At 40.5% G+C, this 11,628-nt stretch overlaps 1 long non-coding RNA gene across 1 annotated transcript; it reads right to left on the bottom strand.

Annotated features, from left to right (window-relative positions):
- Positions 1–5,487: 5,487 nt before the first annotated feature.
- On the bottom strand, positions 5,488–11,300 carry LOC145423473 (uncharacterized). The gene is made up of 3 exons (XR_013904521.1): positions 11,196–11,300; positions 9,778–9,880; positions 5,488–6,338 (listed from the first exon to the last, which is right to left on the bottom strand). It is a non-coding gene; the product is annotated as an uncharacterized LOC145423473 (long non-coding RNA).
- Positions 11,301–11,628: the final 328 nt, after the last annotated feature.

Raw genomic sequence — 11,628 nt, 5'->3', positions numbered from 1 at the left:
GCAGTGACATCATCCAATACTTCCCCTCCTCTGCTAAAAGAAACACAGTGAGGCCTGGTGGTCAGCTCAGCGATGAAAAGAGATCAGATAAAATAATCCTCTGCAGTGGTGCGTGAAGAAGTTGCACGTACTTTCTCTTGGATTCACTTTGCAATATTGAATTCAATTTTAATTAAAAAGCACTTCATCACAACAACACCTCAAGGCACTTTATATTATGAGGTATATGCCCCACAATAATGGAGAGAAACCCCAACAATCACAAGACCCCCTATGAGCAAGCACGTGGTGACAGTGAGAAGACAAAACTCCCTTTTAAATGAAGAAATCTCCAGTAGAACCAGGCTCAGGGATGGGTGGCCATCTGCCATGACCGGCTCGGGTGAGGGGAGTGGTGTATGAACACATAGTGAGTGAAAAAGCAACACAGTGCATCATGGGAAGCCCCCAGTAGCCTGGGCCTTTCACGGCATAACTAAGGGAGGACAAAGGAGTTTAGCAAGGTCTTAAAGACATAATTTGCTTTGCAGGCTGGGAATAAGATAGATGAACAAGATCATTCTCCATATTGTCCTGAATATGAACAAAAAAAGTACTTAAAGAGCGATCCAAAACAACACTCATCACATCTTGCCCATTTTATTCTTGTAAAATACAAACATTCTTTACATCAAAACACACCAGAATTTTAAGTTATGTTAAAGACTAATGAAATAAATAATGATTAAAATCACCCTAATAAATAAGAACTGCTTTACATGCTTGTACACAGAAGCTTAGCCATGAAAATATCTCACGAACTTTTGGCGACCTTTTCACACTTCAGCCCTGGTTTCGGGCTGAATTTTATATTTAACATAAAATCTTCTTAAAATGTGACTCTGACCCTGAATCTATAGAAATAGGTGCCTATATGGTCACTGTTCATGAGTAAGCCATTCGGTGGTCAGCTGAATGCCTGTTTAATACATAGAAAAGGAAAAAGAGGAAAAAGTGGATCTGCCCGGGTATTATATCAGTGACATTCACAAAATTAATGCACACTTGTGTACTTTTTGCAGTATTAGGGTTGTCCGTTGCATATAGGTTGTTTCCTATTAATGACTATTTGTGGGCCTTTGATTTGCTTTTAGTCTGGACTATCTGGAGAAGGATGTTTATCTTGTATAGTCTCTGATTAACTGAAGTAGACGCCCATCACCACAACACAGACCTTTACTGCGCCCTACTGGCCGTGCTGTCTCCCTGCACACGTGATCAGTCAACAAGTATCACTGCAGTGTTCAGTGATTTATAGGCTCATCGAACATTCATTAGTTACAGCTGTCCAAACACGAATACCTAATCAGCTAATCACATAGAAACAGCCCAGTGCATTTAGGCCTGTAGACGACCTGCTAAAGTTCAGCCTGAGCATCAGAATAAGGAAGTAAGATGATTTAAATGACTTTGAACACATCACGGTTGTGGTCAGTTTTAATGAAGAAGCCATCAACAAGCTCTCTGTGGGTTAGTCCAGACTGAACCGATTTGTTCTTGTACTGTGGTTCCATGCTGCATTCACAGAACCTGTCATTGGACAAATACTCCAGTAGGCGGAACAAAAGGGACAAAAATGTAGACTGTGAGGAAACACTTCACCCTGACAGCATCCATCCACTGTTTTTAACAATTAGAAGTTTTAAAACAGACTGAGGTGACACGTTTTACGGTAAAAAAATATTTGATATAAAGAAGAAACTATTTAAGCTGAGGTTTATTGTGTTTGGTGCTGAGATCCAGCAAATCCTTTCTGACACAGCAGCTTAGGTAGGTTTGAGGTATGAACAAGGATATCTTACTTCAAAGTAGCAGAAGCTGAGGCAGTTCAGTGATTCAACTTAGTGACGCTTCACCTTATGGGATGAGTCACAAATATTCCAGCAGGTGGTAGCAAAGAGGCAAAAAACTAAAGAGTGAGGAAATAATTTCACCCAGTGTAAAGAGGTTTCACTGCACATTTAATCCCTCAGTACAAAAAAACGAAGCACAACTTCAACAGGAACTCTCAGTTTTACTACATGATAAACAAATGCTGCTGTCGTAAATGAAAGAAACCTGTCAGCACGACTCTTTGGGCTTAAACTAGAAGAAATACATGTGTAAAATCACAGAATAACTTCTGGCAGCTCCAAGTACCCAGACTGCCCGGTGATTATAAAGGAGCAAGTTTTTTTTTTTAATTTAAAGACGGGATTTTGTTTTGTTTTTTAAGGTTGTGAAAAATAAAAAAAAGAAGAAGATTTTACCTGCTTATCTGTTACTTTATTACTTTGGTGTAGTATTAATGACCATGAGGGAGGTTTATATCAGGAAGAAACAAAACAAACACAGTCAAAAGTCCAATATGTATCTCTTCCTTGATTTTTTCCAAAGCCATCCAGTGAACCAGATTGGAGTCATTGGCAGGCCGATTTTGGCCCCCCGGGCCTTATGTTTTGACACCCCTGCTCTAGAATACATTGCTCTGTACTACTACATTAAGCAGATTTTGAACAGTGGTTAACAACTTTAGATGAGTGTCAGGCGCTTTTACAGTCACATGCTCGTAATGTCTGTAGCATTGTTAAAAGGCAGTGAGAGAGCGTTTTACTCCAGATTGATTGAACCTCTCCAGACTACCAGGAAATCAGAAAAATAAATAATTGTAAAAACAGCAAATCACACATGTGAATCATACATTCTCTATTCCTGTTAACAGTCCTGGAGAATGTATCCATAGATAATCATTTTAACATTTTAAAGACATGTAGAATCTTTAGATCGTCCCACAACTGCTCATTTAATCCATTAGTTGTGTTCACTCCCACTCACTCATTCACTGACTCTCTGCCTCTAACTGATGGCTGCACTTTACAGATGCTTGCTTCAGAAACACTGCTCCAGAGAAGATATATGGTCTTGGAGAGCAGGAAGTAATGTCTGAAATATCTCTAGAGTGATTAAAGAGATAATGGTTAATGATTTTAGATAATGCTTTTCTACTGGAGATAAGAAATACAGAGGTGTGTTCAAGGCCCTTTTGGAAATGAACCCGGTAATAAAAAACAGGTGATTAGTGACCTGTGTAGGGTTTGAGTTCTGTTAATATGTACGTTTTTCTATACACACAAACGCATGGTGCATTTACCTGCACTCAAAAAATGAAATTGGGTGGTTGTTACATTTACTAGAGTCTAACTTGTAATTTGAACAAAATAATTTCATGGATCCATGGTGAATTAAATCTTGTATGAAATTCAACAAATTAATTTAATCTTGTTGACATGACCTGATTCAATCTAGCAAGAGTGGTTAGTTGCCTGGACTCACCAAATTCCCAAGACCACACGAGCTTTCAAACCACAGGAAAATCACTGGGGTTATAAGAGGCAGAAAAGCATACGCACACACCACATGTATGCTATTGTTATTTATTGTGGTTAACCTGTCAAGGACAAAAATATCAAAAGAATTCTGTATCAAGCTTTGTTATCAAAGCTTTCCTGCTTTTTTGAAGCATGGATTGATGTGACGTGGTGGTGCTGCGGTTAGCACTGTTACCTCACAGCATGAAGGTCCGGAGTTCAAATCTAGAGACATGCAGCTATAGCTTACTTGGTAATTCTACCCATATGTATGAATGCTTGTCTGTCTCTCTATGTTAGCCCTGCAACAGACTGGCGACCACGTGTCCAGGGTGTAGCCTGCCTCTGGCCCTGTGACACCTGGGATACGATCCCCCACCCTGATGAAGATAAGAGGATGACAAGTATGTGAAACTTGTTATGAATCCATTAAACTTTTATGTTAACCAGACTCAATACTTTGTTGAACACTCCATAAATATTATTCTTTAAATCAACTTAAAATGATCATGGAAATGATTTCCACATTAATAAATTGCTTTCTATTAAAGTGAAAATCTGTGACTTCAGATCAGATTTGTTATGTTTCGATTAGGAACAGTTTTTCAGTGTTGTTCTATTACTGTTACTATGCTATTTTTTCTCAAGGATGGTTTCTATGGTGGGATGGTCTCCTGGAGATGGGCGAGTAAGATGTACTGCCAACACAAACACAGTGGCATCACACAACTAGGTTAAATTTCATGTTGTAATTAAGGCCTGACAACAGTGAGTAAAGTTCAGTGTTCTGTTGCTTCATTCAAAACATTTTCAGTTATCGTGTTTACAGACAGAAGGACACGCACGCATGCAAACGCCACCAAAAACACGGCCTCCTTGGTGGCGGTAATTAAACCATCAGCAATCCTATGTTATCCCAAAATGTAAAATGTCCTATTAAAGACATATTTGTCTCTGTGTGTGTTTATTCTTCAGCTTTACAAATTAGCTGACTTTCCACTTCATAGTGTACTAATCTCAGTCTTTAACAGATTCTGCATATGAATGTGTACGGACTGTGCAAAAGTCTTGAGCCTTCCCTCATTCTTTCCCAAACGGAGTATATCATCAGTTCTGTTTGGTTGCCTGTTTGTTTGTTAGCAGTCTAGCATCCACAATTTTCAAGATATCATGTTCAAATTTTGTGTGACAGTAGAGCCCAATAACCGCTCAAGTTGAGTTAATTTTGGTGAAAAACAGTAAAAACTTTATATTACCCACAATTTAAACTTTACATCAATATAGAAGAGATTGGGGGACACGCGTACCTGGGTTTGCTAATCGCCTGACCTTAACTTTCACTGTTAGTGTCCAAACTCAAAGCTGACCTTGAAAAAAAAAATCATATCAAGTAACATATCATATGAAAAGGCATGTACAACACACTTTATATTTTTTCAATACAAGGTCACAATGATGCCATAACAGGTTGACGGCAGCATGTTGTGATAAAAAAAATAAATCATAAAACACTGAAGTTTTAGTATAAGCCTTGCACTTTTTGGGTGGATGTGCTCTCTGAGTGCTCTCTGAGTGCTCTTCTTTCTCCATATAAGTTTTTTTTTTTTTTAGCCATTTACTGAAACATATTGCAATTATAGTTATATTATGGACATGGACATAATTGTAGACTCTCAGCTTTCATTTGAGGGTATCCACTTTTAAATTGGTTGGGTTTACAAGTTTCAGCTCTTTAACATGTGCCAGACTATTTTTAAAGGGATTGACTCAAAAGCTTTTTCATGGGCAGGTGTGGGCATTTCCTTCGTTATGTCATTATCAATTAAGCAGATAGAAGGCCTGGAGTTCATTGGAAGTGTGGTGCTTGTATTTGGAAGATTTTGCTGTGAATAGACAACATGCGGTCAAAGGAGCTCTACATGCAGGTGAAACAAGCCCTACTTAAGCTGTGAAAACAGAAAAAGCCCATCTGAGAAAATGCTGCAATATTAGGAGTGAGATTAACCAAACTCTCCAGTTTGGTAAATCATAAGAAAGTAAGACAGCACCGGTAAACTCAGCAACTCAAAGAGACCTGGACCACCATGCAAGACAACAGTGGTGGATGATCACAGATTTATTTCCATGGTAAAGACAAACCTGTTCACAGCAGCCAACCAAGTGAACAACAGTCTCCAGGAGTAAATGTGAATGCACAAAACCAATTACAGAAGGTTCACTGCAAGGTCCACTCATAAGCCTAAAAAATAGTAAGGATAGATTGGACTTTGCTATAAAAAAAAAAAAAACTAAACAAAAAAACCAAAACATTCAGCACAGTTCTGGAAAAGCATTCTTTGGACAGAAGAAACCAAGTTCAACCTCTACCAGAATGATGGCAAGGAAAAAGTATGGAGATGCTGTGATATAGCTCATGGTCAAAGCATAGAACCATATCGGCTGTAAAACACGAGACTGTGTGATGGTTTGAGCATGCATGGCAGCCAGTGGCACTGGGACACTATTGTTTATTGATGATGTGACTCAGGACAGAAGCAGCCGAATGAATTCTGAGGTGTTCAGAGACAAACTGTCTGCTCAAATCGAGCTAAATACAATCAAAGTGATTCGGCAGAGTTTCATAATACAGATAGAAACTGTTGCCGCACAGCAAGAAGGTCCTGAGTTCAATTCCACCATCAGGCCGGGGTCTTTCTGTGTGGAGTTTGCATGTTCTCCCCGTGTTTGCATGGGTTCTCTCCGGGTACTCCGGCTTCCTCCCACCGTCCAAAGACATGCAGCTTGTGGGGATAGGTTAATTGATTAATCCAAATTGCCACTAGGTGTGAATGTGAGTGTGAATGGTTGTCTGTCCCTGTGTGTTAGCCCTGCGGCAGACTGGCGACCTGTCCAGGGTGTACCCCGCCTCTCGCCCTATGACAGCTGGGATAGGCTCCAGCGCCCCCCGCGACCCTGAAAAGGATAAGCGGAAGCGAATGGATGGATGGAGATAGAAAAGTGACCCACAACATACAGCCAAAGCAACCCAGGAGTTTATTAAAGCAAAGAATGGGTGAGTCAGTCACCTGATCTTAACCCAAGTGAGCATGCGTTTCAGTTGTTGAAGAATAAACTTCAGACATAAGGACCCACAAAACATCAACTGAACCCCACTGCAGTCTCTTGAACCAATGGCTTCACACCTCAGATTGCTAAGCAATGTCTAGCTTTCTGTGGTTTGCCTGTTTAGTATAACTCCTGCATTTGATTTAGTGACACATTCACATCCGCCCTTCTTACCTGAAAACCATTCTGTCAGACTTGGAGGAACTGCTTTCCCGCTGTTTAACACTCAGCTGCAATCCACCTCAATGCTGTTGGAGGTCTATGAAGTTTTTTTATGTTTACTTGCATAGATAAAAGATGGGTTAGTATGTTGTGTAAACTATGCCACGGACGACAGGATTTATAGACTTTGTTCATTTGCAATGCCCATATCAGATGGACATGTTAAGTGCATCTAGAATACAGACAAACACAAACTCAACAATAAATACAGACTGCAAAGTAAAGTAGACAGAGTATTACACTGAGCAGCATATCATAACTGATCCTTCTTCATTCAGGGGTGCATTGAAAACCAGTCCACAGGCAATAATTTGTTTCTTTATACAAAGTTACTACATTTGATGAAGGTCAAACTTTGTTTGTTGATTGTGTAAGGATGAGGCTCAGCAGGCTGTGCGTCAGCACATTTATTTATTTATTTATTCACCTAATACGTGCTCTGCTAGTCTATAAAAACAAGGAGCGTGAGAAAAGCAGTGCAGAAGCAAGGTGTATAGAAACAGGTAAGCCTTCAGATCTAGCTTTGAACATTTTTCATTTGTTCAAATCGATCTTGCTCTCAGATTACTGCTGAATCTGCATTTTTACAGCATGCTCGTATAATAATACTAGCTGTAAATAATACTAATTATAGCTAATAATACTAATAAGGCTGCTAATACTGATACTAACACAAGTAGCAGTATCAATAACAAGTACTACTTGTAGAGCTACTGCTATGGAAACTCTAGCTGTCACTTGCTACAGACAGAATCACCCAGATTTATCTCAACACTACTGTGGTCTGATTACGGGGATATAGATGTCATTATCTACTTAATCACTTTCTATAAAATAAAAGAAATGTTTAAAAAGCAAATAAAATTAATAACATATAAAAACAATAAAAATACTAAGCTAGTTGTTTTTCTTCTTCAACAGCCTTCTATGAAATCATGGCCTCCAGACTTTGTCTCCTCCTGCTGATCTTGTGCAGTCTGCATGTGGCCCAGTGTGGCCTGAGGGTGTATAATGTGTATGCCAGAGGTATTCGACCTGACCCGGGCAATAATAATGGAGATGGATATGTCAGGATGTCCTGTGGCCCTGCATCCAAGACAACAAATGTTGTCTTCAACACCCCAGACCCAAATTGGCATGAAGAGTTACACTATTCTAGAGCTTCGCCAGGTAACTACCTGGAGCTTAGAGTTTATGACAAAGATGTGATTTTTGACGACCTGCTGGGAATCTGTGCTACAAATATACAGAAGGGAACTCGTAAGCACTACTGCAATCTCCCAACAGGTGGATATCTCTATTTCACCTACACCCTCAGCTAAGAAAGTCATTGTGCTTTTTCTGATGTCTCCATCTATCAAATTGGAGAAGGGTTCCTTTGCCACCGTGTACTATTGACTGTTTTATTCAGCTTCTAACTGTCAGTACAACAATGAAATAAACTTTACAGCAACAACCAGACGTTCTTGTTCTTTCATTAACATTAATCACACAGATAATCCACAAACCAATGAGCAGCAGATAATGACTATATGAATGATCATTTTTCATTCTTCTACTAAGTACAAGTTTTATTAAAAATTTATTTTTAGGGATAGAGCAGAGGAGAGCAGGCAGGAAAACAGAGAAAGAGAACAGCGGGAATGACACGAAGGAGATGCTCCTGGGCGGAGCTGAACTTTGGTCCCTGAAGCCTTTTTGGCAATATGGGCATCTGCAAGTAGACCTTTGTTGGGCAGCTCACACAACCCTAAATTTTATCATAGGACCAGTAAAAATAACTATGATAATGGTAGTAATAGGAACTTATTTTAGTATTATTGTTGGGTAGATAACTTGGACTGGGAGGACTGTAAGGTGCTAGTTCAGATTTGCAGCTACCACTCCCCAGAGTGTCGGCCAGAACACTGCTCAGGGCCCGGATGAATGTTCAGAAGGGAGACAATGAAGACACAGAGGATAGTGCAGACTCTTGTATTGACTTCACACAGGTGGGAGTAACAGTGGTATTGTCATAGGAGCAGGTATGCATACAGGGTTAGGTGCATGGGGATTGTGTGTGTGTGTGTGTGTGTGTGTGTGTGTGTGTGTGTGTGTGTGTGTGTGTGTGTGTGTGTGTGTGTGTGTGTGTGTGTGTGTGTGTGTGTGTGTGTGTGTGTGTGTGGTCTCTAGAAGACACAGAATGAAAATACTACATTACTAAGGTGTTCACATCAATAACTCAAGACTACATCAACATAAACACAGGTGGGACATAAACTGACATCCCCTTCAACACTATAGGTCATATTACAAACGCCTCACGGATAGACTTACTGAGAGAACTAACACAGTACACGATTATACCCAACCACATGACAGGAGAGTAGGGTTGCCAACTCCCTGAAAAATAAATAAGGGACACCTCATGGCCAGGGCCGGGCAACCCAGTTGTCTTCACCCTTCCCAGTGTGGTAGCTCTTTTTTTTTGTGTGTGAAATTATTTTTTAACCATTTGACTTGAATTTGATTTAAGCAGATGGATATTCTTTTTGATATGACCATATGGGAAACAAATGATCATTTAGCCATTTATTTTTAGCTCAAAATGACAACATTAACACAGTAAAACAGGTCTCTTTCTTAAACAGAAGCCTGTCATGCTTAACTTTTGAGAATATAAGTAAATCTTTCTTTAAAAGAACTCTGTCCTGCTTAACTTATTATATAAATTAATAGAAAGCAATAGAACGAAAAATATTCTTGTAACAGTGCACATATAGTGCATTTAGTACAATTGGCTTCAGTTGAGGTATTATTTCAGCTTTTCTAATGCTAATCAGCTGCTCCTGTTTGTAAACCCACTTGTTCCCATGATTATGCATCTTAACTCATCATATTCATCTATGTATTACTTTTATGTATTAGTGATCTATTTGTTGTAATCATCTATCCTTGCAGTTGTTTATTACACAAAATAAATTATATTATCACACTTCTGGCCACATAGCCCTGATATTCACTGCACATGCCCATATTAACCTTAACCAGAGGGTTTAAAAAAAACAAACCAGTGTTTACATACCATATCTGCTTCTGCCGTGGCCTGGTGGATAAAAAATTGGTTAAGGGTTCCCCGAGCTGTCACGCCCCTCATGTTCTTCATGTGCCCACCACTAGAAGCATGCCTATGGAAAAAGTGCGCCGGCACACAGTGCAGTGCACGTTATAGGTGTTATCATGCATTTTCCCAGCCAGGTGTTTTCCTTTTCCCATTCTTCCCTGTACTTTTGCAGCCTTTTTTTTTCTTTCTCTGAGGGGAACAAACATTGCTGCTCTAATGCTGGGCTTACACTGTGCGATTTTTGGTCCATTTTGAGCCGATTTTTGAGTCGTGCGACCGATTTGGTGATCGGCCCGTTTTTGGCCTTCATCGTGCATCGTTTAGTATACGTGGGGTAACGAGAAGCGGCTGTGTCACCACACCCGCTCACACTGCTCACGCGCAAACACGTAAACGTTGGTGAAAAAGACGGCGCAGCACGGCAGTGCAGCGTGTGATCTGGACACAAGCGATGGAGGCACAACTTGTAGAACTTTGGAAAGCTCATCCGAGCCTTTTCCATGTGGCATCACAAAATTATCATGACCACAACAACCGTGAAAATAGTTGGATCTACACTGTTGCTCAATCACAGCTGCCTGATCATGTTTTTCATTAGCAATTTAGCAAAGTTGATGGTGTTGGTGTGTGTGTGTGAGTGAAAGACAGAGAGAGCGACAGATTTTCTGTTACAAGCTTCATGTTATGGAGGCACAGTGTGAGCACTCAGGTCGCATCAGAGCATCGGGCGGTATAGTGTGAGACTCTGCATCGTGACCTACCAACTTCTAACCCCTGCGAGTCAATCGTGCAGTTTGAGCAGGAGCTGAATAACATGACTGAAAAAATCGCACAGTGTCTGCCCAGCTTTAGGTGTACAGTCGTCCGAGACTTGCACCGCAGTGTCGGCGTTTGTTTCCCTGTTGGCCCTGCTTCTTGTTATGGTCATCTGTTGTCTTCCGGTATTTTCTCCGCAAGCGACCTTTCCTCGACCAATGAGATGAGCGGTAATCTGAATTGTCATACTCGAATTGTCATAAGTGTGCTGTCAGCTCATTGGTCACAAAGCAGGAGAGGGGCTGGGAATTATGTTTTCAAACAAAGCGTTAATTCCATTAACATTTATAGACTACTTTTGATTCTCACTGTGTTACAGGATAAAGTGCGTCCCTTATTAGCTCAATACGGGACGTGTACTTTTGTTTCTAAATACGGGACGATTCCGTTTTTTAAGGGACGGTTGGCAACCCTACAGGAGAGTTAGCTTAGCTTAGCTTAGCAACCATTAGCTGCACAGGCAGAAACACACTCATTCCCTAACCTCTAACCCTAACCACTAACCTCAGGCACAGTCCCAAACACATCTTATCATCACTTATACTCACAGATCACAAACTTACGTTGCTCATTAACGCACACTTCTCAAGGAATGACCAAATCTCTACCGTAACCTGGAGCAGAAAAGCTCAGGTGCCTTGTCCACGTTTTTCCCTGCCCGTAGTCTCTCTCATGCATAGCGGTGGGTTGACCTCTATTGGCCACGTTAAAAAACTACCAACTGAACAGCGATAAACCGTAACTACGGGGCCTTTTGTACAATTATTTTCTGACATTGTCTTCTCATGTTATATTTCGCTAACTCATCTACACTCAAAAGAATGAAACTGGATGGTTGTTACATTTACGAGAGTCTAACTTTTAATTTTTAGAAAATAGTTTGATGTTTCTATCCATCCATCCATCCATCCATCCATCCATTCGCTTCCGCTTATCCTTTTCAGGGTCGCGGGGGGCGCTGGAGCCTATCCCAGCTGTCATAGGGCGAGAGGCAGG

This window comes from Astatotilapia calliptera, chromosome 22 (assembly GCF_964374335.1).
Source record: "Astatotilapia calliptera chromosome 22, fAstCal68.1, whole genome shotgun sequence".
In the NCBI taxonomy this organism is placed as follows: Eukaryota; Metazoa; Chordata; class Actinopteri; order Cichliformes; family Cichlidae; genus Astatotilapia; species Astatotilapia calliptera.
Note: the sequence above shows the minus strand (reverse complement) of the source record. Positions and strands in the feature narration are given on the sequence as shown.